Raw genomic sequence first — 27,882 nt, 5'->3', positions numbered from 1 at the left:
AATAACAGGAATTTTGATAAAGAATCTGGACCTTTCAGACACGTGCTGCTTTACCCTAACAGAACCCCAGGGAAGAGCTGTTTAAACCCTTCAGTCTGTTATCAGTTCTACTGACAATATTCCTTTCTCAAAGAACAAGCAATGAATAAAAATGGGCCTTCTTTATCAACCTGTTACCTTCAGAATGGCTAAAAATTACCTTGCATTTTTTGCATTGCCCCTTAAATGACTGACATTTGGATATATTAGTATTCTGAGTTTGGAAACTTACACATCCATTTCGCTCTGATATATATGATTATTAATATAAACAGTGAGAGGCTGAATGATGGATAAATAAACCTTACTTTTTCCAAGATCCCAAGTAAAAGTGATGGAAGGAGCTGACTCAGTGATCCAGCGGGTACCATCTGATCCAATGAAAGCCACTGTAAAAATGGAAAATGTTACTACTCTACAAATATAAGCCTCATTTTCCTGTATCTTGTACCCGTCTCCTTTCAAATCCTAATAGAGCATTCAGTGAGACATAAGCATGCGTTTGGGTGTATTCCTGACAACAGTAAACTGACCATAAAATGCAACCAAACTTTAACATTGCTCAAGTCAAAGTGGTGAAAAATGTATTAGTGACAAATCATGCCTTAAAACAGCTCTTGAAATGTGTATCTGGCTCTTTTCACAAAGCGCTCTTCAGAAAATGACACCTAGAGACTGGGAGATTAAAATCTTTTTTGCTATCTTGAAATTTAGCACAAGAAAATGTCTCAATTTTTACCACTGTATCTTGAAAGCTATCTGGAATTTTCCCCTGCAGTATTGTGCAGTGTTAGCAAGAATACCCCTGGTCCCCTGGAGTTAATATGTAAGTTTGTAATACAGGGTCCATGTTTATTTCTAGATATCGTCTGTTGTCTGTCCTGCACTTCATGCCAACATTTCATATCACTGCTGAGAGAGAGATTTGAACTCCAGCAACACTGATGTTTGTTTAACAATATTAAATATTATACTGAGCTTCCTCTTACTCAACGCTTCCATGCTTTGAGTAACCCTTCAACAAAGTTGTCCTGGTACTACAGAAAGGAACACGCCAATTGCATTTCAAGATGAATGCATCTGCATGCACAATTATGTGCAAAGTTGCAGACAGGAACTAGTATGCTTTCAGATGTGGGAGAGCGAAGTAAAGTAATTGACTTGGGAAAAAAATATCTAGCATTTTAAACCATTTTCATCATGCCATGCTGTGCAAGGTGGAAGAGCAGATACAAAGTGGAGAACTTTGTTCTCAAACTCCTACTGGAGAAACATGTTCAGAGAACTCCTTTAACAAACTTCTATCCTGCAAACGGCCAGCCTGTAGTTTGTTCTGTGAGCTATCTTATTAGGACACTATATAGTTAGTAGGGATGAAGAGATGCCATGGTAGAGCAATAGCTGTTATAGACTTTCTGAACCACAAATTTTACAATAATACTTCCTTTATCAGAGGTATTCATGTCTATGTCCAGGTGGTCTGTGCTTGAAGGAGATCGGAGGTTAGTGGAAAGAATTTAGTAGTTGAAGGGAAAGCTATTCATGTTCCAGTGGGATGAATATTCCTGCTAAAAAATTTTAAAATATGTGCATCAAGAAGTACTAAAAATTATATGAGCCTTCTGAGTAACAAATTTAACAAATCATAAGGAAAACAACTGCCAGAGCACTTTTGGAAAGTTAGTCCTTTTCAAAGCGATCTCTCAGAAAATAAAGGCTATTAGTAACCCCCTAATTCTGTGGCCCTCAAGCTTTAATTACTGCTGTTTCTTCTTTACGTTAAAGGCCAAAAGTTTTGTTTGGGTGAATCAATAAAAACAGTAATCTCAAAAATGAAGGCAAGACAGTTTACCAAACTTTGAGATCTGCATGTGCCAGGATCACACCTACTGCAAGTAATTGCAGGTCTGTTCTGGAGGTGATTTTGGTGTTTTGGGTTGGGTTGGGTTTGGTTTGGTTTGGTTTTTGTAGATACTCTGCTGCAGTGGATGAATCCAGCAAAAAGAGTGCTACTTCTCTTTCAGTCTACCTGCAGGTGGAAGTGAGATCACCCCAAAATAGGTGTTGCCATCTCCTATTTTCAGTGCTGTGCTTACAGATATGGGGCTCAGTCAGTTTTGTTTTCATTGGACAGTAGCTCATTTTTTAATAATTTTAATTATCAGTAACTTTCTAAATAAGTGTCTGGGGTTTTGGAAACATGGTCAGCTACCAGTCTTTTTTTGCTCTGGTGGATTATGTTTGCTGTTCTTATCACTGATGCTTGGCTCACATGTAAAACAAGTCAAACAACTGAAACAGATATATGTCTTTTATTTGAATAGAGATGGACTCTTAGATATAAAATGAGCAAGTATAAGCAAAATATGCTTATCTGATACGCATATATAAACACTGAAAGGATTTGATTACTGTAGCAGAACAGGCAGAGAGAGGGTAAGTTATATGAAACAGTATACCCGGGACAGGGTGTATCTTTTGGCACATCCTCAGAACTGTCATCAGGCCATTCATTTTGGTGCTCAGCCATTCATCTTCAGTTCTGCAGAGTTTCCTCTCATCCAAATAAGCATTTTTATATCAAATAGAATGACTATTCATAGTCTCACAAGATATTCAAATGCACCTTAATGAGTCAAGAACCTAACTCCGGCGAGCTGGATTTGCAATTTAGGGACTAACTCTTGTAGTCTTTTATTGGAGCAGATTCAAGAGCCCAGATCTGCATCCTCAACCCCTAAATAATCATGCAAAGCTGAACTCCATGCCAAAATCCAGAACACAGACCAGAGTGGCAGGTACATGTAAAAGAAGTGTAAAAGACATGCTGTGTTGGACAAAATCTTTTGGATTCCGCTGGAAAGAAGTCGAGCAGAACTGTATCCTCTGCCTCTACTACCATGGAAAGGATGGAAAGATCTTCCCCCAGCTCCCTCACTCATTTTTGCTATTCCTTTTAATACAGTTACCACTTCAAAACCAAGCAGTTCAGCGCTTATATCAAAGTGAGGGAAAGACCTCATCCTTCCCTACGCTCTCTCATCAAGCCCATCTGCAAAGCAGAGCTCTCTTAATTACGCTCGAAAGAGTACAAAAAAATAAAGGTTTCATATGTGAACAAAAATAAGTTTTGTATATGTATGGGTATGCATGGTGGATGTATGTTTTCCAATTAGGAAAGTTAAGCTTGAATTTGATAACCTGATTACATAATTTGACATAATACTCTCCAAAGTCTACCTGAAGACAGACAGACAGACAGACACACGCACACGCGCGCGCGCGCGCACACACACACACACACACACACACACTTAATGCTTCTGCTTTTTTAAGTTATTCCTTTCTTTTTGTTTAAGTAGCCCTTAAATTGCTTGTTAAAATGGCCTTTACCCAAGCAGGAGTTGGAAAAGGGTCTTTAACAGCATACTAGCCCTAAAGGCCTTGGATAGACTTCACAGACAGTTTGGTGGAGGACCCAGCACAAGCCTGTCTTCTTTCTACATCCTGTTGATCAGGTCTCAGTAGACTGCCTATTTCACTCTTCTCCATATAGTCAATGTTACTATTTTGCATTTGCAGGACTGTATGCAGGAGCTTCATTAAAGTGAATTCACAGCTGCCTTCCCTGAACAAGGAGGTATCCATTCAGCAGGTACTTACTTTCGAGTACACAATTTGAAAATGATTCAGACATAGTCTTTGACTTAAATTTTTCTGCTAAGCTGTTAGTCTCTTCGTTATATTAGGTTTCAGATATTGTATATTTGCCCCTTTCTTTCCTATCTTGTCCTTTATGCCACTGACAATTGTAGCGATATTAAGACTGTCAGCACAAGGTTTCTGTGGGAGATTTTTCCTGTTCTCTATTGCATTTGCATATATTTCTTTTCTTTTTGCTGTGCTCTTTAAGACCGTATTGGGAAGATTATCCATTAGTTCATTTTTACTATTTGACTGGCTATAATAAAATGAAGATGTAACTAAAATCCTGTTCCTAGCCAAATTGTACTGACTTGCTCCGAAACAACTATTATAGTATAGTACCCACTGAAATGCTATATTGCTTTGCTTACACTAATCGCTGCAGCAGTATCTGACAGTTTCTCTCCCTCCCAAAAATCTGAATAATGGTCTACAGTAATGAGATAATTTATGTGCATTCCCAATTTACCTTGTGCTCTATCAGAAATGTGCATTTTCATTGTTTCGCCCTGTACTTTCTACATATGACATAGCTACTCACCAGGTCTTTATTTGTATATGAGAAGTCAAAGTGGCGCTAACGTGTATTTTAGAGAGTATGTTTTCTCAGGAACATGTGTTTAATGGTATATTGCTTTTATATATGATGCCTTTTTTTCATATGCAGATCTTCTAAGTATCCACAGGATGCTAGTGTTAATCATGACCCCATGATCACGACGACTTGTGGATAGATTTGCTCTGTATAGCTTATTCTTGTTCTTCCCAGTCCCTGCCTTCAACCTGGTATATAGTTGCTTTACATGACACTTTCCCTTAGAGGAAAAACGCATTTTTCATAGCTTTCTCTTCATGATCTTAGGACTATTGGTTGAGAAATCATCTAAGTATAGCTCATAGTATATCAGTTATAGCACTCCTATTTCAAGAACATCCCCTGACGGTGTTTTGGGGGTGCATAGGGTGTTTCTTAAAAATTATCTCTGATCATTTATAGTAGTTTCTGAAGACTTTCCATCTCGACCATACTGATGGAAGTTATTATACACAAATGTGATTGCAAGACACTTCCGTTCTATCTAACAGTGTTATCTGCGTGTTAGGAAAATTAATGTGAAAGCTCCTGGTTGTCCTCTTTCTATAAACAATGTCCCTATCCCCAACTTCGTGGCCATGTGCTTTATGACTGCTTATTCAGTCACACTGCAAAATTTCACTGAAATTTCAGAATGGGGAAGTTAGTCTCCACTCCTTGCTTCATCTTTTTGATGAACTATGTCTCTTTTTCATCTCCATCCTCCAGTCATCCTGCAGGTTTATACATATTAGGCTGACATGGAAGAAACTATGTTAAATAGTTTTTTATTTTATAAAAGCTTTGATATGACTTAATAATACTGTTTACGTATGGTATCTTTAGTATTTGTTTTTCCTGTTGGTGGAAAGCTGTGGTAAGCTGGCAAGCATACCGTGTACGGTGCAGCAGTCAGCCACAGACCAATCATCTTGTTTTCCCATCTCCTCTATGTCCATTGATCAGACAGAAGAGCTTGAGCTCATACCTTGCTATAGTTCTTCTTATGCTGTCTTTACATCCAAAATATTCTCAGTTTTGACATTAACTAAGTCTAAACTGAGTCCTGTTAGTAAGTCTTATTGCCATTTCTGCTTTTCGTCGACTATAGGTTTGATTCCTAGGGCATTCATAAATATCCTTACCTATTTGTCTCATGAAATTCAAAATGTGGTGATGTAGCTGCTTTCCTTATCAAATAACGGTTGCCAATAACAGCCTTTGGCATCGAGTACAAAAATGGTTTTGTTTTGCCAAGTGAAGTAATATATTATTGATTGTAGGCATTTTATATGCCTTTTTAATGCATTACGTTGCTTGGCTCTATCCAAATGAGCAGCCTTCAATATTTTGTAAGGGCTATCAACTGTCCAATTCTGTGGCTTTAACAATTTTGTATCCTTTTCTCATGTCCTCATGACTTTTTTTCTCTCAGTATAGTAGGTAATCCGCAACGTAGACGTACTGGCTTGATCATTTTATCTATTTCTAGTTAGAAGGTCCCTCAAAAAACATCACAGCAATGTTTCAGTACCAGTAAAAGTGCACATCGATTTGCAGAATAAATGTAAAAAAAGAATTATACTATGCGTAGTGTAGTGTTACTCAGTTCATGAATTCACTCCCTTTAGCGGAAAAAACTTTTTGCTTCAGTATTGTTTATATATTTCTTTCATGCATTACTTGTCATTTAAATTTTTGCAGTGGTATTTAAATTTTTTCAGTGTTGATGCTTGTGCCATGCTGTTACTGTTGGTGACACTCTTTCTTCTTTCCTCTTACATAATTCTCTGGAGGCTGCTGGAATCCAGCACATTCGCTTGTGCCCTAAAACCTATTTGGCACTCAGTTTCTAGTTTCCATGCTGCCATCTGAGCTTTGCATCCTGTGTCATTTTGAGTTCTATGATCCACTTATTTTTGCTCTTTTGTAGCCCGCTGATGTCATATATGCACAGAATCTCTTCTGAATGACTGCTCCCATTCTTCTTTAAGAGGTTATTTAACACAAATTGGTATATGGCACCTTATACATTTCATTAATGTGTTTTTTTCAGTAGTACACAAAACATTTATTTTGTCTAATCTCTGCTTTTTATTCATGTGCTTCACTTCCCACCAGTTTTGACAAATTTTTCACGTGCTTTTGCGCTTGATAAACTGTCATCAAATCTGTTTGACTTATGGTTATGTTCAGGTGTGAGGCTTGCACGTTTCTAAAGATCTTAACAGAGCTGCTGTTAAGTTCTCTGAAAATTCTACGTCAAGAGTCTGTGTGGTTCATCCTTGTCACCAGTCTGTCATGGCTATTTTGTTTCTGATAGCTAATAAATGGCATTCAACCTCAAGGAAATTCTTGGTGGCTCTGTGCCTGGAAAAGTGCAACTGCAGCCCACTGTAGCTAAATGGTCTTTGGTATTATAGAAAAACCAGTCAGTGAGCACAGTTTACTCAAGAGCCAAACCTGAAAGCTTTCATTTGGCAAGCGATTGCTAATATTTCTTTTCGAGGTTTGATGTACTTCAGCTTTAGCAGTGAAATGGATAATGAAAACTGAGAAACTGCAGGGAATGTGTGAAGTTGTTTTCGTTTGAATTCTTTTAATGTGTTTACCTGTGACCTCCCATTTATAAATAACACGGCTAGAAACTCTTTTGTAAGTCTAAGTACATCTATTTACTAAAATCAGAAGGAAAGTATTTTTTAAATGAATTAATGACTCTGGGAGCCACTGCTTTTGGTCTCAACTTCAAGTTCTTCAACAGGTGAAAAAAATATCTGTTGTCTAGCGGGATAAAAGGACCTCTGCAGAATTTCTGAGATTCTACATGGACTCTCCAAGTCTGCAACTGAATGCTCGAATGTTACTGGACTCCTTACAGCCTTTGCTCCTCAGTAATGCAAGACACTCCTACCTTGTCCTCTTTTACATTTAACTTCATTGTAAACTTACAGTTTTCCTACTCTGGTCTAAATACTGTAGGTCTGATTTACATTGACCCTTTCAAGTCCATCTGCATAGAAAGAGATCTTGTTTTACTGCACTCTGAGTCTGTGTTGTTTTTCTTCTGCCAGGGCCTCTGGGTTCTTTTATATTTGTGTAAGCTTTTCAGGAGATTACTGGTTTAGCTACTTGAGACAACTTGTAAATGTTCAAGCATTCCGGACAAAAGGAGAGTGATTCTGTTTGCATTCTTTCCTCCATATCTCAGTAAGCAATTCCTGAATTTAAAGCTCTGGCCACCTTGGAAACTGGGAAGATGTTTATGTTAAAAGAAGCCCTGGACCAGGAGTGGCGTTTTCCTTCTCAGATGTCCCCTACTGCCTTAGGAATTTCTATAGCTAAGAATTGGGGCCTGAACTGGCTCCTTCACAGGAGAATAGAAGTTTATAGAGCCATTCACAGGTCCTCTGTGCTGGAGGAATGTTGGGCTGCTTACAGCCCAAGAGAAACAGATTCATGTGTGGGGGAGAATCGTTCCAGTCCAGCATATACTGAACCAAGTTCTATGACAGTTGTATCAAAGACGTTGTACCTTTCAGGCACTCCTATAGAAACCAGAATTTTCAGTTTCCTTATAGCCAGTATCAGGACAGAGGTAGGACTCAGCTCCTGGCATCATCGCAGGGAACTTGGAAGCTCTGAGAGCAGAGGGGTAAGGATGCACTGGAAGAAACTGGGTCCAGAGCTATGCAGCCTGCAAAGCAGGCCTGCTACAGCTAGGACAGGCTGTGTTCCACTCTCTTGAAAGGCAGGTTAAGAGGGCACTACCATTTACTCACTGACATAAAAAAAAAAAAATCCACTCCTGCATGTTATTCTGTTATAATGAACCCCGAGGCTCCATTGTAATGAATCCAACATGAAGCTTTCTGTCCCTGCAGGTTAGTCTAAAAACACAGCGAAACATTTCAACATTTTTGCCTTAGCCTCAGAAGCAAAGTTCAATTAGTCAAACCTAAGCCTGTGTACTTTTCTATCTGAAAAAATCAATTGTTTTTAACAGCTGAAAACTTTTCAAGCAACATTCAAACAGATGACATTTAGGAGGTGATCTTTGGCTTGTAGTTTCCAGGTCCAGTACTCACTCATACATGAATCAAACTCCCACTAACACATAATGATCTCTTAGATCACTATTAACACATAATGATCTCTTAGAAGAGAATTTGATTTGCAGCACCAACAAAAAGTTATCTTTGTGCTGGTTGCCACTTTCCTTCATCTGTTTTCCTTTACCTGTATTTGTTATAACATAAAACATAATATTGGAAAACTGGGATTGCCGTTGCCAAAGAAGCAAAGAAGTGACTCAAAAATATTATGAAACTGAGGAGATGTTTTGGGTTTGTTTTTTTTTTTTCTGTTAGGGTAGTGCTTGCAAACTTTGGCTAAGATTTTCAAAAGTGACAAGGGATTTTGGCTACCTAATTTGACTAGCTTCAGGAAGGCCTGATTTTAAATGAGAGGTTCCTCAGTACCTTCCAAGAATCAGAAGAATTTATCAGGGACCAAAAAATGTGATTAAGCCTACCAAAAATATGTATGGTTCACGTCTCTTACAAAAATAATAAAAGTATTAGTCCAGATATTTGCACTGGAGAAGTTAAAAAGTCTAAACAAAATCCAGACCAACCCTGTTACAAAGAGGCACTGGATGTATCTGTTGCTTTGCAAAGTCTGAATAGCTAGTTTTTAAAAATTTAAATGCTAACGTGAGAATTCTTCTGAGGTCATGAAAAGAAATATTAACAAACTCTTTGCACAGGAAGATTTTAGTGTTGTCTTTTGGATCAATTAGCCAGTGGCTATACTCGCTAGGCCATTCATCTACACTGCCCTCCAACCCCATGCTGAGAGTCCTTGACATTTGCTTACAGTTCAAATGGCTTTTATTCTATCCCAAGAGTGGTTCAGTATTGCCAATCAAAAGTAATCTACAGGTCTCAAAAATAATTCATGAAATTAAATTATAAAAATTAATTTAGAATTAGCCTTATCCACCTTCTGGTTTTTTAAGGGCACTTAGGTTTCTCCATGACTATGAGGACTAGAAACATGGAGAAAAAACAGATTCATCTTATCTAGCTTCAGGGGTCTACAACAGAGGCACCTGAGCTACTCTTGACTGCAAGGAGACCCAAGGCTTCCTTTCAAGTCAGTGTAGGTCTAGTCAATGCAGCCATGGAATTAGGGACACGTCTTCTAATCAAAAGTAGATGCTTGATTTAGGAGATGAACCGTGCCTGCACTGATTAGATGTACACTAACTACAGAAGGGGGTCTAGACAGTCATCTTAGAGGTAGATGTTTGTGCTGTATGCACCCACAGGTCAATCCAACCTGTGATGTTGAAACATTACTATATGAAACACTAGTTTAACCACATGGTTCTAGAAACTCAGGCTTTAAGAAAAATGCACCAAAAATATCAAGGCTTGATATTAAATCTTAAAGGTTGGTAATGCCCACACCCTTCTGCCTCTCTCTGCAAAATGGCTGTGCCCCTTGCAGAAATAAGGCAAACCCCCTGTCCCTGTTCATACATAACTAGTGAGATTCCCTGATGTGTATATTACATCTGCCTTCTGTCTCTGAATAAGTATTTTCCATGTCAGGGCTGCATAACACTGCCAGACTCCTGGCTCCCTGGGAAGGGAAGCTAAAAGCTCTGCAAACTCTTATGTTGAACCAAATTTTTCAGAGTCCCTGCTTGAAGAGACTAGTCTTGAGCCAAGACCAAGAACTCAGCTCCCAGTATAGGAACAGGGAGCCTGGAAACACTGGGAGCCTAACACTAACATGAGCCCAACGGCCTCCAGTAGCCTGCTGCAGTCAGGTACTGTAGCCTCATTGGTATAAGGACAGTCAAGAGTTTTGAGATTCCCTGTTTCGTCTCAGGGAGCCCGGATGCTTTGCCATGGCCATTCATCCCAAAACACTGATGTTCTTGGTTTATTTGACTGGTTGCCTCAAAGCTAGAAATCCTACAAGCACTGGGCATGTTTCCCTGCAGGCTGTTAATCCCAGGTTCTATAGGAAACCTAACTTCTAATTTGCTAAAAATTTGTTGGAACTGTGATGTTTCAAGTGAAAAATTTTGGATTCAATTGACATTTTATGTGAAAACTGTAATAAATTATTCTGATCAGGTCTACTTTATGTGATAACTGTTGCTTGACCAGGAACATCACCCACCCGTTTGTGCTCCTACTGAACTCAATAGTAAAACTTGTAACAGGAGGCTGCGTTAGACCAGCACCAAACTCTTGGGAAATTACACTTCCGAATTAATTCATTGTCCCTGGGAAAAACGTACTGAAAGAGTGAATATTTAAAATGTTCAAACCTTTCAAATGACAAATATCTTTTAATCTGCTAACCCTGACCTATGTCCAATAAAAATTCAAAACAAATTAACAACCCTGGTATCCTAGAACTAGTACTCAACTATGACCTACACAGACAAACACCCATTTCTCAGGCTAGCAATGACAGAGTCCAGCTACTCTATCTGACCTGTGACGTCCTCTCAGATACCAAGATTGACTGTTTTTGAAAGACTTAGCCACTTTTAATGGTCATTATTTTCATCTTCAGACTTTTAAGAATGTGCTAATTAGATTGAAATAGTGAAGCGACGCTCTCGAGCATATAAGCCCACACCCACCTTTTGGCTTACTTCAAAGTTGCAAACGCATATCTGAGCGTAGAATTTATCCTGCAAGCTATATGGAACAATCTTATATCTAAAACCTTCAAAATATTGAAATAGTCACAAAAAAGGAGACTAATATAAGTCCTAGAGACCTTATATTGTAAAACGTACAGAATTCTTCAATATATCTTAAGAAGACTATGCCTCACGTTCTTTGTGTACTTTCTTTCTGCCAGAAAATTTGTATAGGAAGGAACACAGTACGGGCAAAAAGCAGATGTGCACAAGGAAGTGTGGTTTCAGTTAAAATTCTGCACAGGGAAAGTGCAGGATCTTTCATAATGGACAGTGCTTTTGCTTCAAGACAGTGTCAGAATACTCAGTACTATTCCCATTAACACAAAATAAAGTAAAATTTCTGATCCTGCAGGCCCTATTTTGTCTGACACTGACAATTCAATTAAACTGAGTAAACTCAGCTAATGCAGTATCAATCACACCTGCAAAACTGAACTATTTTGGTAGGCACATGATTTCTTGCAATACCTAGATGTGAATCAGATGATATCCTGTAAACAGAGCTTCCTTTAAAAATGTGACTATATGAACCCAGTATAAAACCAAGGGAACAAAAAGATACCAACTTGTCGTCAAGTCTGTCTCTAAAATTAATGTACCTCCTCCATGCAAACTCAAACATGACCTTTCCTTCTTTAAGACCTACAAAGCCAGATACCCTCATGAAAGATTTGTAGTTGCCATAGTCTTAGAACAACAAATGGGGAAGCCCTTGGCTAGTAACCTTTGCTATTTTAATGATAAGTTGTATTCTCATCAGTTTTCATGCCCTTTATTCATGGAACTTTGAACTGAATTTTCTGTTGTTGTCAAAAAACCACACAGTTATTGTACTGTGTGGTAACAAACAAAACTCCACAGACATGGACTTTGGTCATTTATCTTGCTGTTCACGAGAAGAAAACTTCATAATCAAGTTCATCATTCAATTCAGCATAGAACAATGTAATATTTGAACCTAAAAATTATTGTGTGGAGAAGCTGAAATTTAAAGTACAATGACCAGGTTTCCCAAGTAATTTCTATGCAGTGTATTATTTTTATTGGTTTCTTCCAAAGAAAAAGAAGCTCATTTTATTTGATTCCTGCTTTCCGTGAAAGGTATTACCAGTAGGCAATTTATCTGCTTCTGCTTCTGCTTCTGCAAGGCAGATCAAGTACTCACCCCCTCCATTTAGGACATAACTACACCATAAGCTGTGGAGCACAAAGATAGATTTAAATGAGTCAGAGGCTCCTGTCTGTTTGAGCACCGATACCGTCTAAGTAGCTATTTGAGAACTCAGTAAGGTTCTCAGGACCTCAGCATAGGATTTTGAACTATATTCAGTGCTGGCCTCATTCTGGTTGTGCTGAAATCAATGCTGAGATTCTCCTGACTTCACTGAAAACAAAGTTAGATAAAACTGTGTGCTCTTGAAAAGTATACCTCCTATTTACCCCAGTTGCAGCTAGAGAACTGGTTAGCTCAGAAAGGAAGATGAGAATACTGCTGAGATAGCAATAATCAAACTTTTTATGAGTAAAGTGACGGCTAATATCAGAGGTTTATTCATATCAGGTCACAATAAAAATCTTTATCCTGCTATGAGGTCTCCGCAGGCAAGCCTTTATACAAGGGACACTTCAAAGAGAGGAATTACGAATACTCTTATTTGTGTGCCAAAGCATAGCTCCATTGAAATTAACAGTATATCAAGGTTAAGCCCCAGTAGAGATGCCAGTTAGCATTATTTTACACAAATGATTACAGTTACAAATGGGTGACTCTTCCTCATGCAGAAGACTTTTTATTTGGCCTTAGTTTTGGAGGTTAGGGCTTTAATCTACAAAAGGGACAAGAAATATAATACCTTGATCTTTCCACAAGTATTTTAGACACTTTCTACAATATTTGAAGTCACTCAGTCCACAAGAGATTACACAAATATTTCTAATCCGGTTAGTGGAAGAGTAGGATATGCCCACGTCACACAGCAAATAAGTAATACGGGTTTCATTACCTCCTGAATGTGAGGCCAAGCAGCCTGTTAGACGCTGCGGCTCAAAACCAGCCCAGATGGAAACAGAGGTAAGAGATGAAGAGGCTGTTGGCAAGAGTTGTAGGAAAAGTACAGGCTGGGAGAAGCTCTGGTAAAAACGCACAAAAAAGGCACGACCAAGGACAATAAAAAGCAGGTCTGTCTCAGGTTATATTGAGATTATTCTAGAACTGACTGTCAAACCTACTCCTTTCACAAAAGAGAGCTCTTGCAGCTACTACTTTTCCTGAAGTAAACAGGTACCAGCATTCGGTTGGAGCTAGTTTTGACTGATGTGCGGGCAGGCAGAAGTTTCAAACTTGTCAATTAGGAGAAGGATGCCACCTAGTGTTAACAAAACTATTTTGCGCTAGAGAACCCGTGCACTTTAGCATTGAGAAAAACGTCATGCTCCTGTGGGCAAAGGACTATTCTTTCAGGTCATCAGAGACAGTGTTGTTACAGACTATTCCCATTGAGTGGCTAATTCTTCTAGGATGAACAGCTTGTGAGATCCTTCTGCATGCTTTGTTGCATTGGTGCAAGATGCTAAAGCACTAGAACATCTCAGCAACATTTAAAAACATCAGGATATCAATACTTTGTGGTATACGATTCAGGGACTCGGAGCAGCCAGGCTATACTATTAAATCAGGGTGAGAGGTTGCCTCCGTTAATTCTTCCTCGCTCCCCTCTTTATTCAGGCTGCTGAGAGTAAAAATCACTGAAACAATAATTGCACATTACAGGTGGCTAGAGATTAGAGAGATTAGAGATTAGATTGATACTGCCAAAATAACTCTGGAAGCTGCCTATTATAACAAATGGTGAAAGGAAGAAGCATAGGAACAAAACTAGAAAGAGCATACTCAACAGACAGGTCCCAGAGCTAGAAGCTGGGTCCTAGAAGCTGGGTCCTATTTTTGGCTCTGTCACTAACCTATGTGACCATTTCTACTTTACCAGATATTGCTGAGTCTGCTTCCTCTCTTAGCTTTCATAAGCTTTATCTCCTTATAGTGCAGGTATCTGTGGTCAGGATTACCTACCAAAAAGCGCCTGCACAGCACCCGTAGAGAAACCAGTTCCTGATGCACCTGAGAATGACAATATTAGTCTTAAGAGGCTGAGCCTTTTATCTTTTCTTCCTTTAATAACTTTGCAGAAATGTTTACTATTTTAAGTAGTAAAATTCAGCAAGCTTCAGAAGATGATATTAGGGGCCTGACATGTCAGTGAAATATATAAAGGTGGTGTTTCCCTGCAATTTTCCTTCTCTTATTGGGCTGACAGGGCCTTCAGCATTCTGCTCTTCAGCCACGCACAGAGCACTAGCGATACATAGTAATAGCCTGATTCAACAGGGCTGCTTGAAGAAATGTTATGCACGCTTTAGTAATAAAATACCACTTCAAGATGGCATGATTGCAGGTGTTTTTATTTAGTGAAAAGATTTAAGGAAATGTAAATATTGTTACTCAATCTGGGCAACCTGTACCTATAAAGCACTGAATTTTCATATATTGTTAAAAAGACCCAGTCATGCATAAAACACATGGGTCTTGCCTGTGCATTTGTGTGAATACGCACGTCACACGCAGCACACACAAATACACAGCTAGTTTATGTTCCTATCATCACAGCATCTGTTAAAAATATGGCCACTGATAAGCAAGAAAGAACAAATGGATATTTTAAATGAAAGAAGTAGAATGATGTGTAGTGAAACTATTATTCAAATCTACTAATCTCCTCCGCTCATTCATGAAGCAAAAACATTTAACTTCCTCCTGTTTGGAACTAGCATAGGAGAATACACACAACACAAAATATTTGTCCAACAATAAGCAGAAAAGTTTAGGGAAGAACAGTCTAGGGAAGTGTCTGATTATTTCTTAACTACAAACAGTAGCTACCTGAACTTGAACCTTATTAAAATGCTATAGGAAATGATCATGTGTTGGTTAGAGAAGGAAGAATGGATTCAATATGGACTACTAAGCTAGTTTATACAGTTATGGAGGTCTCCTAGGACAGTTTCCTGGGATCCACTCACCCAGGAACAGTGTGCATCCCCCAGCCAGAGGATGCCACAGGTGCGAGTACGAGCACTCTAAGAAAGTGCAGTGTTTCCCCGAAGAACGAAGGACTCCTTGCATATTTTGAACCTTAGCAAGGTCCAGCCAAAATATACCTGTGGTCCTCATCCAGATTAGAATTTGACACTTGGTTCAAACTTAGGCTAAAACTTAAGAGAAAGCTACATTAAATAAATATTGTAATTACTATTAACTCATGTACAATTCAGATATGCATGCATCCACATTTATATGTAGAGAAAATCTTATCTGTCCATGCAGCGACCTGATGAGACAGTCAAGTTACCCGTAAGTGCATGCATCATTTCACAAATGACTTTTGGAAAGTTAGGTTTCTAGGTTGTTTCCAATTTTATTTTACAAGATGTTATTGTAATTGTACTGAGAAAACCTCACAATGGTGAAAAACATTATCTTTTGTTTACTACTAAAGAAAGAAAACACCTATTTTCCTAAGGCCTACTGCTGGTCTTTAAGTATATATACAGCGTTAAAAAATGCAACACTATGATAAGATCAGGTCAGAAGAGTTTTACATTAGGCAATCAAAATGACTGGAAAGTTTTATCTGAACCCTGACATGTCTTGGAATTTCATGTGTAAAACAGAGACAGAATCATCACTTTACCTAGCTAAGCTTCTGTGCAGATTACTTTGTGAAACATTAAGCTACTACTGATAAGGTTAAATTAAAAAAAAAATGGAGTGAAATGAATAACGTGCAGTAATGCCAAGAATACTATACTGAGGACCTAAGGAAAAAAAAAAAAATACTGCATAGATATTTGTTGGGAAAGCACAGACTATTCTTTGCACTGCGTGACACAGCATTTTCCAGAAAGCAAGAGACCATGATTAAGATGGCGGGGGCAATTTATTTTAGCATTTCCAGACTACTGACTGCAAACTTCATCTTTATATAATTCACTATGCCTCTTTTTTATATAAACCTGAAGCATCTGTATGTTTAAAACACTTTACAGAGATGTTTAGCATTCCACAGTCTTCCTGGAAAAAAAATTGTTCATTTAGCAATCTAATTTTAGGTATGAGGTTGTTGTTTAAAGAAAGGTTTTCTTTTGAAAAACTAATGAATCAAAATAACTGAATGGATAAAATGGCTTCGGGCTTGTTGGATTTAATTATTTTAAAGGCTGCCTGTGATCAGTTAAATAGTTGCAACTATATCTGAATTCAGATTCTTACCATTTTCATTAACAGTGACAAAAGTGAGTGCTTTCTACTCCTTATTCTTCATATTACCGAAACCTGAATAAGGATACACATGAGCGAGCTGGATTCTGTTGTAGCTCACATACTGTCAGCCAAAGTGTTTCTTCAATTGTGTTGCAAAGATCCATATCCCTCTTAGTCAGGGGTGAACCTTAAAAGAACATAGCCGGACTTCCTGATTTTGGGTTGAACTTGCAAGTCTAGCAACTAAAGTAAACGTTATTTTGAACACTGAGTTGTGATACAAAAAGCAGCTAGCAATATGAAGCAGGAGGCTCTGTGATTTCATTTATCCCTACACCGTACAACCACCTTTCAGACACCTGGAATTTAATTCTCTCAGTAAAAGACACAACATCACTCTTGCTGATCGTGTCATAGTCTTAGAGTCTACTGCTAATCAATGAAGTCCCTGAACGCCCGAGGATCGTAAGACAATACAAGTAAATGAACACCAGTGGATGCTATTCAGTCAAGTCACGTCTTAAGAATAGCGCAAGGAACTTGAGTTTAGCTTTACAAATACATGACAGCACTTCATTTCTCAGTTGTACTGCTTGTTGGGAAAATAAATCTCCCTTCAGTCTTATTCAGAATCTCTGCTTAGTTACTTCTCCGTTGGCACCTGGTGTCTCCTAAACTGTCTTGCTTCACGCTCTCTCATGCAGCACAATTTTGGTTCATAGAGACTTTGACTCATTTGTTAAGGTAGGCCTCACATTAAAGAGCATCCTACTCAACAAAGTTGACGTCAGTGAGATGACATGCGGAACAGGGTATCATTAAGGGTAAGTTTGGGTAGCAGTAATTTGTCATAATAACACATTAGGAAAACAATAGTTTCACTAGGGAACATATTTCAAGACATTTTCTTGCAGAGGGGTTTCAACAGTGCACGGCAAGGAGGGACCCATCTTTAAATCCCGTGGCCAAGAGGAGTTACATACCCTAATGCAAAGAGGAGTTTCCACTGACCCTCCTATGAATTGTCATAGCTGATCAAAGCCTTCCTACTTTTTATTTATCTTCCCCCTCCTTAGAGGTTGCTATAATCATATATTTATGTTCAGCGTTTATAAAGTACTCATCTAGAATGTCCTGCCTCTTCTCACATTTGTAAAAGTAAAACCCTGTTCAATTTTATTAACAGACTAAAATCTTTTATGTTCCCTAACAATACTTCCAGATTGAGCTTTTAGAAACTTCAGTTCCTTAACCACCTTTGGATGTGCAGCTCAAAGAAAGATCCTTCTCAAGCTGTAGTAGGCAAATAAGAGGTATCGCCCTCAGATATCTCAGGGGAATAAGGGATTTCAACTCTAGACTGTACTGGTATGGCTAGTTTGCTAAAGAAATCAGAGGTCTTTACTTTAGGAGGTTTCTCTGTATGCTGATTAGTATACTTACGGCTTCAAGCACAGACACGCTCTTTTTATGCAAATTAGAGGCGATGCCTTCTGTACTAAGGAAGTAAGAGTCACACTTGAGAAGAATAAACCATTATACTCTTAGGTTCTGTTTCTAATTTGGGGCACTAGGTCTGCAGTGTAAGTTTCTATCACAGGAGAGAGAAAAAGTCAAGGATTCAGTAATGAAATTGCTGCCTAAATTTAAATTTGATTTCTGAAAGTGTCTGTCTTCCAGCCAAAATGTGAGATTTTTTCTAGAGTTGCAGTCTTGACTCAGGTTGCTTGCTTATACTCGGAGTTCTCAGAATGCTTGGACGTTACAACAATTTCACTGGCAAAGTTGTCATGTAGTGATTACAATTATTAGTATTTAAGTATCGTATTGATAGTTTCTAAGGTCAAACGCTTTATGGGAGACATCACATAAAACAGTTACCACTACCACACTAACCAAATATTTAATAACATAGCAGTTCAGAATTTCAGCTTTCTAACATCACGACTGAGGAAGGTATCACCACGTAGCTTTTTTACCCTACGGATAACAGCTGTGTCTTAAAGAGACACATTTCCCAAAATCAGCTCCTTGTGAGACTCTTGACGCACGGCGCTCCAACCTATTCTGGGCCAACTAAACACCGGCTGTGAGCTACCAAAAGCACTTTGACAGCATTCTTACTGAACGCAATTGAGGAACGATGAGGCTGAAGTGCATTTACGTGCCTGTCATTGTTGGAGACTGAATGGCAGCACACACAGTTTTAAGGACCATCATCCCTAGCTAATCAACAGTCAAGTCAAATAGCAAGGCACATAATGTAAAACCACTGCAGTGATTAGTATGAATATAGTTATCGTATCGCATACTGCTAGTTGCGATAACTGTACTAAAAGCGGATGCATTTTTACTGGAATACAACAACACAACAAAAGCCAAAAGCTAGCCCATACATAGGTATGCCCATAACGCATTGAAGCTCCCCAGTCTCTGACCAACACATACAGATGGGGATGAGAAAGAGCGGAGCATCAGAAGTAACTCCATGACAGATCAAAATCCAGAGTAGAATAGCCATTAAGTAAGCAAATTCCTTTAAGCTGTCTTTAACAATCTGTTTGACTGAACTCATACCTATCTGCTTGGGGAACGACAGTGCACATAGGCTGGTAAATAATGCATCATAGTTAGCGTATTCTAGCATACAACACAAAAATACATATTAAATATCTGAGTGACAATCTTAAGAAATTATCATAATTAAGTGACTAAAAGAGATTGCCTCTCACTGGAACTTAAACTGATCGCAGAAGAGTTGCTGATTAATTAATTTAATTATTGATTTATTTGGTGCTCTTATTGCAAAATATGTGTGTAATATTTTAGGAAATACTTTTATTTGGGAAATGTTTTCATTGTTCCGACACAGTTCTTTTTTTAATTAGAGAATGATATTTGCAATAAGGAATGTGAAAAGTGCTTTAAGATATTAGGTAACACTGATAAAGCACAGCATTCCAAAAATCACAAATAGCTTTTTCTGGCTAGTAATAGTCACTAGATAACAAAATAGCATGCAAGTTTTGCAGTTAAGGTATGTAAGGTTTATGTTAGGTACTTCGCTGAACACAAATAGGCTGAGGCAGATGTTTAAATCTCACTGAGTTCAGTGGAATTTTAGGGCTTTGCTGAACATGGAGAGACTAGTGATGCTTGAAGGTATGCATGTGAATTTGTGTTCAAACTGACTTCCGCAAGAGAACGTTAAGGATTAAAAAGTCATATCTTGTCTATAACTGAAAACCACTCACTTGAGAGAACAAGTCAAATGTTTTCGGCTGAGCTTGTATATCTAAGTTCACGAATGAAAATAAATAATCCAGATTTACCTTTCAACACAGTCAGAAGCTGCCCCATCAGACCCCCATAAGTAAATGTGTATTTTGACTTACTGCATTTCCCTTTTCAAATGGCTACTTCCTAATGGTACTTCCTCATTTAGAATTATAGCTGAATCCATGTACACAAATGAGAAAATGAGAGAATGACAGGTGACAAAAAGAAAATTCCCCTCACCAATATTTTTCCTCCCATGTACACGAAATGCTCAGTGAAACGGACTTTTATATTCAGGAATATAAAATTATTCAAGGCAGCACCTAACCTTGTAATTTGCTTGCATTAAAGTCAATGGCAATGTTAGTGTACTTCATACACACAAGAAAAAAATCCCTGTTCAATCTGCTAGAAGTAAATGGAAAAAAATCACTACATTTCCTGTCAAATGGAAACAAGTATAAAGAAATAACAAGGAACTATAAAAAAATCATTGTATAAGATATCTACATTTTAGAATCAAATGCTTTACTACATTTTCCTTTCCAAAACGTTGGGAAGAGTAAGAATTTGTTCTTAAGGGCCCTCAATTCTGACTCGTTCTAGCCGAGGACTGATTGCCAGCTTGTAGCTCCATCTACTGTGCCAAACTGAAATAACAAGGAGTTTGATTTTTTCTTTCCATTTTTTTTAAACTGTATCTCAATCGCCTCCGAAAACAGAAGATCCAGGAATCAGCACTAAATATAGTTGTTGAAAGTAAACGAAGTGAAGACAAAATGGCAGATAACGTGAGCCAATAAGTAGAATAGTGCACAATAAGCAAAGTGGGTTCTGTTTTGAAAAAGGGAGCCTCCACAGACCGTGGGGCGTTTGGCCAGCTTTTATTTTTCAATTTGACGTTAGATCTCTTGAGAAAATGTTCACCTTCCATTTTACATACCTTTTTGTGGTATCAAAAATCTCTTACGCTGCCTTCCTTGAAACCAAAATCACTAAGTTTTACATGGAAAGAAGGAGATTCTCACCCCTTGTCATGTCCAGAAATAAGCCTGTAGGAGAAATATTTTCGAGGGACCCTTTACGTGAAGAGAGAAAAGCAACAGCGTGAACCTTGTTTTTCTGCCTCCCAGCAGAAAGCTATTCGCATTATAACCTCCTAAGTTGCATGAAGAGAAGCAATTTCAAGGACTAATTTCAGAACTAATCAATTGTTTACTTCAAAAGCGGTTACTACAGAAATTATCATTAAGGAATAGCCAGGCTCAAAGCAAAACATAGAATGTAAGAAATTTTAAACCTCCTAGCGAATTCTTGTGTAGTGCACTGTTGAGGCTACCTGAAATGTTGTATGAATTAGCCTTTAAAGTTGTTTGGACACATATCTATTTACACCTCTCCCTCTCACCCCAGAAACTAAACCACACGCTAAGCACAAGCCCGTGTTCTGCTGGTTAAAAAAGAGCAGTCTGGGCCGTAGTGTTGTACCTGCTCTATAGGTAGGTCTTATTTTCTATAGCTGTCAGTCCAGGGCCTTCCACAAATTCAACATAAATTTCACAAATATTTGGTGTCTTATCCCTATTTTATTTCACGTATGTAATTCAATTGAGCACATTAGACAGAAGTTACTCTTCTGAACAATCCCCCTAAAAAAGCCTGTCTTTCTTTCCACTGACGATACAGAGATGAGACTTCTAGGTTAAGTGTTAAAGCCCTCTCTTTTATCTTAAGAGTTCTCTTCTGTTTTGATTTTATTTTGATCTTCTATAGAACATGAGCAGAATCAGAAAGAGATCCAGAAGCCCGTCCAAATGCTATTTGCTTCAGTTTGCAATGGTATTTTTCCATTTTATACTCATAAAGGGTAAACATTTTGAACATATGTGAAAGCAAGTTAGGAACCTGAAATCTGTTTTCAAAAGTCATTTAGCCATGTAAAAATTTAATTCTTACAGAATATTCATAAACTTTAAGGTCCCAAGTGCTTAAACTATATTTCTTAAATAACGTGTAGGCTCCCAATTACTTCACTGCTTCTGAAAACTTTCATTCAGGCATGTCTTTGCTGGTTGTTTTAGTCATACTAATACAATATAAACCAAAAGGGACTCATAAAAGGCGTGCTGTCTAGCTATTAGATGGTGAGGTACAACATATTACAAAAAAATAAACCTATATCCTGAAGAACAAATTATAAATAGATAGGTAATACCTAAGCATTTGCAATGACTACAGATTATATTAGTTTGAAAAACTAAATCACTCACCTACAAAAACTAAACATATGACAGAACAAACAAGTCTTTCTAGCACAATACTTTGGGCAAATTCTTAACGAATCATTACTTTAGAATTTCAAGTTTGGAAAACTGTTACGTGTCAGGTGGACCTGAGACTATAAAGACAGGTATGAAATAGTGACGAGTCCATGGAGCTCAGTGTACAAACCTAGCAAGTTCAAACATTTCATTCAAAAGCTCAGTGTACAAACCTAGCAAGTTCAAACATTTCATTCAAAAGCTCATTTAAATACAAATGGTACTACATCTCTTTGCGTTGTCAGACTTAGAATGCCTGCCTAATGTCTGTCAGGGGCCATTAGTGTCACAGTTCAGTGTTCTGTCAGAGGCAACCATCTTATATCACCCACCCTTGAACACATATTTCTATTTATTTTTGTGCCGTTATTGTCTTCCTAACGCTTCCCAGATTTTTTTTTTTTTTAAATAATAGGTGAGCATGGCCGCAAGTAGCTGGCTCACTACTACGTTAATATGCATGTCTCCAGCCAAACATTCAAGTTCAGGCAACAGGAAATCAAAAAAACATACCCCAGCTTGGGAGTGCTTTCCCTCAAAAAACACACCAGAAGCTACGGTAAGGAAGTCCCATTAAACTATCTGAATTCACTGCAAATATATTGGTAGATGTCATCGTATTTACACCCAAACCTCAACTATTCCACGCCATTAAAATTTTCCAGCATGCCTATCAAATGCCCTGGTGTCAGACGTCGTTCTGGATTCAGATGTGTTAGGGGTGGATGAACGTGACCAGGAACATCCCTTGAGATCTGGCTGATCACTTCTACCGATGACAGTTCTGACGTGAAGGAACACAGAGAAAGTCAGTCTTTGTTACCAAAGACTGAAGTGGGCGGAATACCACAGTTTCACGTAGGCTCTTCATGTAACAAGGCTCTTTTAACAGAGTACTTATGTCTTCCCCCAGCGAATCCATCTGCAAATGGTTTTGCTTTCTGGACTCGATTTTACTTTCTCAGTCTTCCGCAAGAGGGGTTGTAAACCAGTGGTTCAAAACCGGCACATTCTTGTACTAAGTCCTAGGGGCCTATTAGACGTTCCCAGAACATCTAATATCAGTATCTGAGATGGAAGATGAACACGTTTCAAAACACTTGATCACTGGCCCAGGCAGGATAATGTATGTATTTCAAATTGACGCCAACGTGGATAAGCATAACAAATGGCAAAATCACCTGGTTTACCATGCTAAACGTGGGCAGAAGAAGGTACTCCCGAATGTGCTTTCAGGTAAGGTGTATTTGAGTCTTACCGTTAATGTAAATGCTTTACCTTCTGCATATATAGCCGTGCTGTCCCTTGGTGGATAGGACTGCTGTAACTCTAAGCAGTTCTTCCAGGCTATCACTGCTCTTGTTAAATTCTGAGTGTGTCTCGATTTCCTTTACTTTCTTTACTTACAAGGCCACACTGATTGAGGTGCTCACATGAAAATTGCTGTAATGGAGAAATACAAACACTGAAATACTGTAATTTAAAGTAATTGCCATGGCTGCATAGAAACAAATTTTAAACCATTCTTTGTTATGAGTAATTTATGGTTATTAAAACTGACTGTTTTAAACAATCTTAAAATACACATAAGAGGAAACAGTACAGCTCCGGCGATAAGGCATTTGTGTTCTTTTCCTTCTGTTTTTCTCCCCTTGAATTGATCAGCAGTAATTGTGTAATTACTAAACAACCTCAACTTTATTACTTCTGTTTAAAATAAGTAATGATGGTTCAATTTTTAGTTAATCTTGTCTCCCATTTAAGGTCTTCCTTTTTTTTTTGATAGAACGCTATGCATCAAGGAGGTGAAGTGAGCCAGTCTTTTTGATGCATGTGTTCAAGGAATGCTACAGTTCGGGTTCACAGCTCCCAGAATGACATGAATAAAAACATCGCAGCACATACACAAGCTGTGACAGCTGTATCGTCTCAAAAGCAATGCATCAAGGATACCCAATGAATTCACTCATTTTATAACCAGTGAAAATGGCATGCCTTGGTTTTTCTTTTAGTTTCATAGCTCATTTGGCTATCACGTGGAGGTGTGTAAGCTCTATGTCCTCCTACGTTTCTCCGACCCTGACAAATATTAAAACCAGATGTATGCAGAGAGATGAAGAGAGAAAAATGTGAGGAGTGTCATTTTCGGTTAAGAGCATTCAGGTGTTTTAAGAGGCTCTAGTTCTTCAGCGCTTACAGGTATTCAGCAGAAGCAGTTGCATTCACAAACGGATATAAACTGCTACTGAACTGGCTAGAAGGAGACAATAGGAAAAGAGAGCTTTATGGCAGCTGGAGTATTCACCATTTCAGGTTAGAATTTCAAAAAGGTTTCACAAAAGCAAAAAAAACCCCAACACCCTCTATCCAAAAAAAAGAAGTATTTAAACAATTTTAGTGTATCATTTTAGTGCACTTACAGTAGAAGTTATGGACGTTATGGGTTAAATTCATTATTTAATCTTTGCACATCAAGAATGAGATATTTGCTTGTACCCCTCTTTTTCCCCGCAACCCTCACTGATAATTTCAGAGGTTCTGATTACTATGCAGGAGCTTCTGGGGGTGGAAAAATACCTAAGAAATAAGACCTGAGTGTGGACAGTGTGTGTTTAGGACTGCTGGAGGGGATGGCATAGAACACAGGTGGGCTGAATTAGCTGAAACATCCATGAACCGGAAGGGAGAGAGTGTGTACATACAATCAGGGCAGAAGGGTAGGTGGAGGCAACTCAGAGTTAAGGGATGTGAAAATATGAATGGGGGTGGTGGGGGGCGGGTGTTGGGGGGGGTTATTAAAGCTCAAATTGTTCAGTTCCTGTAACAGTTATAATTACAAACCAAAATCAATATCCTTGCTCCCTAATTATGATACTGCATCCAGTAATAAATGAAACTGAGAGCATACGCATGCAGAAGCTTATACCGTACGGTAGGTTTAAACATGTGAGTTATCCCACTGAATTTTTTAAAGGATCTGGCACACAGGACAGTTCTTAAAGGTATTAACGGAATTGTAAGCCTCAGGTTTTCGTGCTCAAATAGTGTTTGGTGGAGTGACCAGTAACTGGAATGGAACTGAACAAATACTGAAGTCACAGAAGAAAGGGATAACAAAGGATTATTATTTGTCTAAAGATTTACTGCAGCTTTACGGTACCAACAAAAACAAATGTCTAAAGTTAATCAACTCCACAGTCTTACAAAAGGAAATGTATTTGTTAGGTATTACTTTCCTGATTAGATCCTATTACAAACTTTCTGTTGTTACATAATCCATTACCTAAAAGCCCTGCAAACAGGAAACATGCCTTTGGTAATACACCCGTATGGGAACTGGAATAAAAAAAACCCAAAATCTTGATTATTTACTCCTTCATTATAAACATCTGTCTTGAAGATTATCATGGTATCTATAAGAATGTTTTATTCTGGGTTTCTAAAATATAAAGCGCATATAATGCTTTCTGAGGAGGTTTCATACCTCCCCAAAATGTTCTCTTGTTTAAACCATTACAAGATTCATATCTGCTTTTCTCTAAGCAGCTTTTGCCCATGACAAAAATAAAGCTTACAAGCATGACAAATCTAACACTAAGCTTCTCTAAAGACTGCAAGTGCTTTTATTGCTGTCGCACTCACAAAAGGCTCAAATTAGTGAGGGTGGTAGGGAGAAGTATATAGTGTACGTAACACAAATGGTGGTAAATTACTTGCTCTGCACCGCAAGACGACAAGGAACAATTCTTTGATCAGAACAGAGGTCGCTACCATAAAAAAAGCTGAACAGATCGCCCCAGACAGGCGATGGTGCTTGTGCCAGGAAGAGTGGTGTTTGGCCTAGACCGGCTCAGTGGAACCCTCAGTGTCACGCCCCTGCGCTGCGCTGCACTGCACTGCGCTGCGCATCGCACCGCGCTGCACCGGAGAGGGTCGGAGAGGGCAACTCCTCGCTAGCAGGTCAAAGGGTGAAACCCAATCCCGCAACCACCCTTCCTGAATCCAAGCTGGTGAATTTGATGTATTTGCACAATCTGCCCCTTTGCCTGACCGAACAGATTCAATACATGATTTGTTTCAAGGAGTCAGTCACCTCAGGGATCAGACTATAATGACTAGGTCACTTTCCCAGTCTTACCACTTAAAAGAATGACATCTTTTTCACGTGCAAATCATCAATCTCAAGCTGCATGACTGACTGTATCTATATTCACTTACGGTTCGAATTTTCTGCTTGTTGTGATTACAACAAATAACAAATCCTTCGTATGTGTACACGTCTCACTGTAAATCAGTAAATACCAGTGCATTTGACATAAAAGGACAAAATCATTATCCTAACGGATCTGCCTTCATGTATCTTAATACTGTTTTGTTTCTGTGAATTTAATGCAATCATACCAGGAAATAGTAGTTAGGTGGCCAAAACACTCCCATTTATTCCTTTTGGATCACATCAAACTGTCATCTACAGGGGTGTTTACAGATTTATTGTTCAGTTTAGACCTCATACCTGAAGATTAGAGGTTAGGAACCACAGTTAAAGAGCTGGTTGTCTTAGAAATAATGTTATAACTTAACAATGGTGCTGGTACTACTAATGCAGTACTTTTATTAAGTACATATTGAGGCATACAAGGTGGGTAGGTTTTGGTGGGATGTGAGGCACATGAAGATTTGTGGGGGAAACTACATGCAGGCTTAGACTCATGATAACTTTTTTTGAGAAGCTTTTTAAAAAGCAATGTTTCATTTCAGAGGTGCTGCAAACGCAGGTGGGGTGTTCTGACATTATCCAAATAAAGACAACAATTAAGCTGAAAGAAATGAAGTATGACAAGCTCTTTGCACTCATGTAAAATGTAAGCGAAACACAAAGATACTACTGGCTTGGAAACACTCAATTTCAAAACATCAGGAGCATGCCAGTGCATTAGCACCATTACCTAGCTTTAATCATTTGTTTGTATGGTAAAAAAACATTCTCCTGCTTGATTTCCATTAGACCTAAATAAAAAAAAAAAGCCCATCCCTTTCATGACAATGTATGAACTGCCTTTATCTGTCAAAAGCTTTGTGTTAACGCAGGAGTCGCCCTGCATCATTCTCGGGGAAGGTGACAGTGTTTTTCCAGAGAAAAAACAGTTGAGTAGGAATGTCCCAAATGCTACGGATGAAAGTCTGGGGTGGGGTGGGGGGCTGAGGGAGGAAACAGGATACGGTGACACAACTAAAGGATGTAATTAGTGTATCGTTGAAATAGCACGGGCAACTTGGTGTTTCGCTTTTTTTTTGAAATTCTACCAACTTTTTTTTTTTTTTAAACTGGGCTGGGGAGTCCGCCTTGGAATAAAAAACCCCCAGGTAGCGCGGAAGGCAGAGGAGGCTGCTGTTGACTCGTCATGTCAAACGCGCACATCCATTGCTTCACGACGCGGGAGGTGGGGTGGGGGGAGGGGGTGCGCCAAGCGCTGGCCCGAGCCGTCAAGTTTTTGGGCGCGGTAGCCCAAACCGCCCCACACAAAACAAAACAAAACAAAACAAAACAAAAAGGCGGCGCTTCCCACGGCCGAGCCTTACCGCTCTCCTGCCGCCATAAGGCTGGCGAGATCATTTCGAGGCCACAACACGCAACGGCAGCACGACCCGGCCTTCTCGCTCCGAGCAGGGCCGCCTCACGCTTGCCTAACGGCCGCCGCCAGCCGCGCCGCGCGCCCGGGCGGATCCTAACGGTCGCCTGTGGGCGACCGTTAGGATCCGCCCGGGCGCGCGGCGCGGCTGGCGGCGGCAGGCGGGCGGGGAAGCGCAGCGCGAGGGCAGCCGCGCGGGGGCGGGGCAACGGCCGGCCGGGGTTGGGAGCGGGGGGGGGGGGAGGAGGGGAGGGAAAAGCCGCCGGGCGCCGCCGCGGCGG

The 27,882-nt window shown here is 39.1% G+C and overlaps 1 long non-coding RNA gene across 1 annotated transcript; it reads right to left on the bottom strand.

Moving 5' to 3' along the window:
- Window positions 1-347: 347 nt before the first annotated feature.
- Window positions 348-27,707, bottom strand: LOC104149932 (uncharacterized). The gene is made up of 3 exons (XR_695433.2): window positions 27,552-27,707; window positions 23,250-23,414; window positions 348-428 (listed from the first exon to the last, which is right to left on the bottom strand). It is a non-coding gene; the product is annotated as an uncharacterized lncRNA (long non-coding RNA).
- Window positions 27,708-27,882: the final 175 nt, after the last annotated feature.

Source organism: Struthio camelus, chromosome 4 (assembly GCF_040807025.1).
Source record: "Struthio camelus isolate bStrCam1 chromosome 4, bStrCam1.hap1, whole genome shotgun sequence".
Lineage (NCBI taxonomy): Eukaryota > Metazoa > Chordata > Aves > Struthioniformes > Struthionidae > Struthio > Struthio camelus.
The sequence above is the reverse complement of the archived record's forward strand: the minus strand, read 5'-3'. Positions and strand labels throughout refer to the sequence as shown.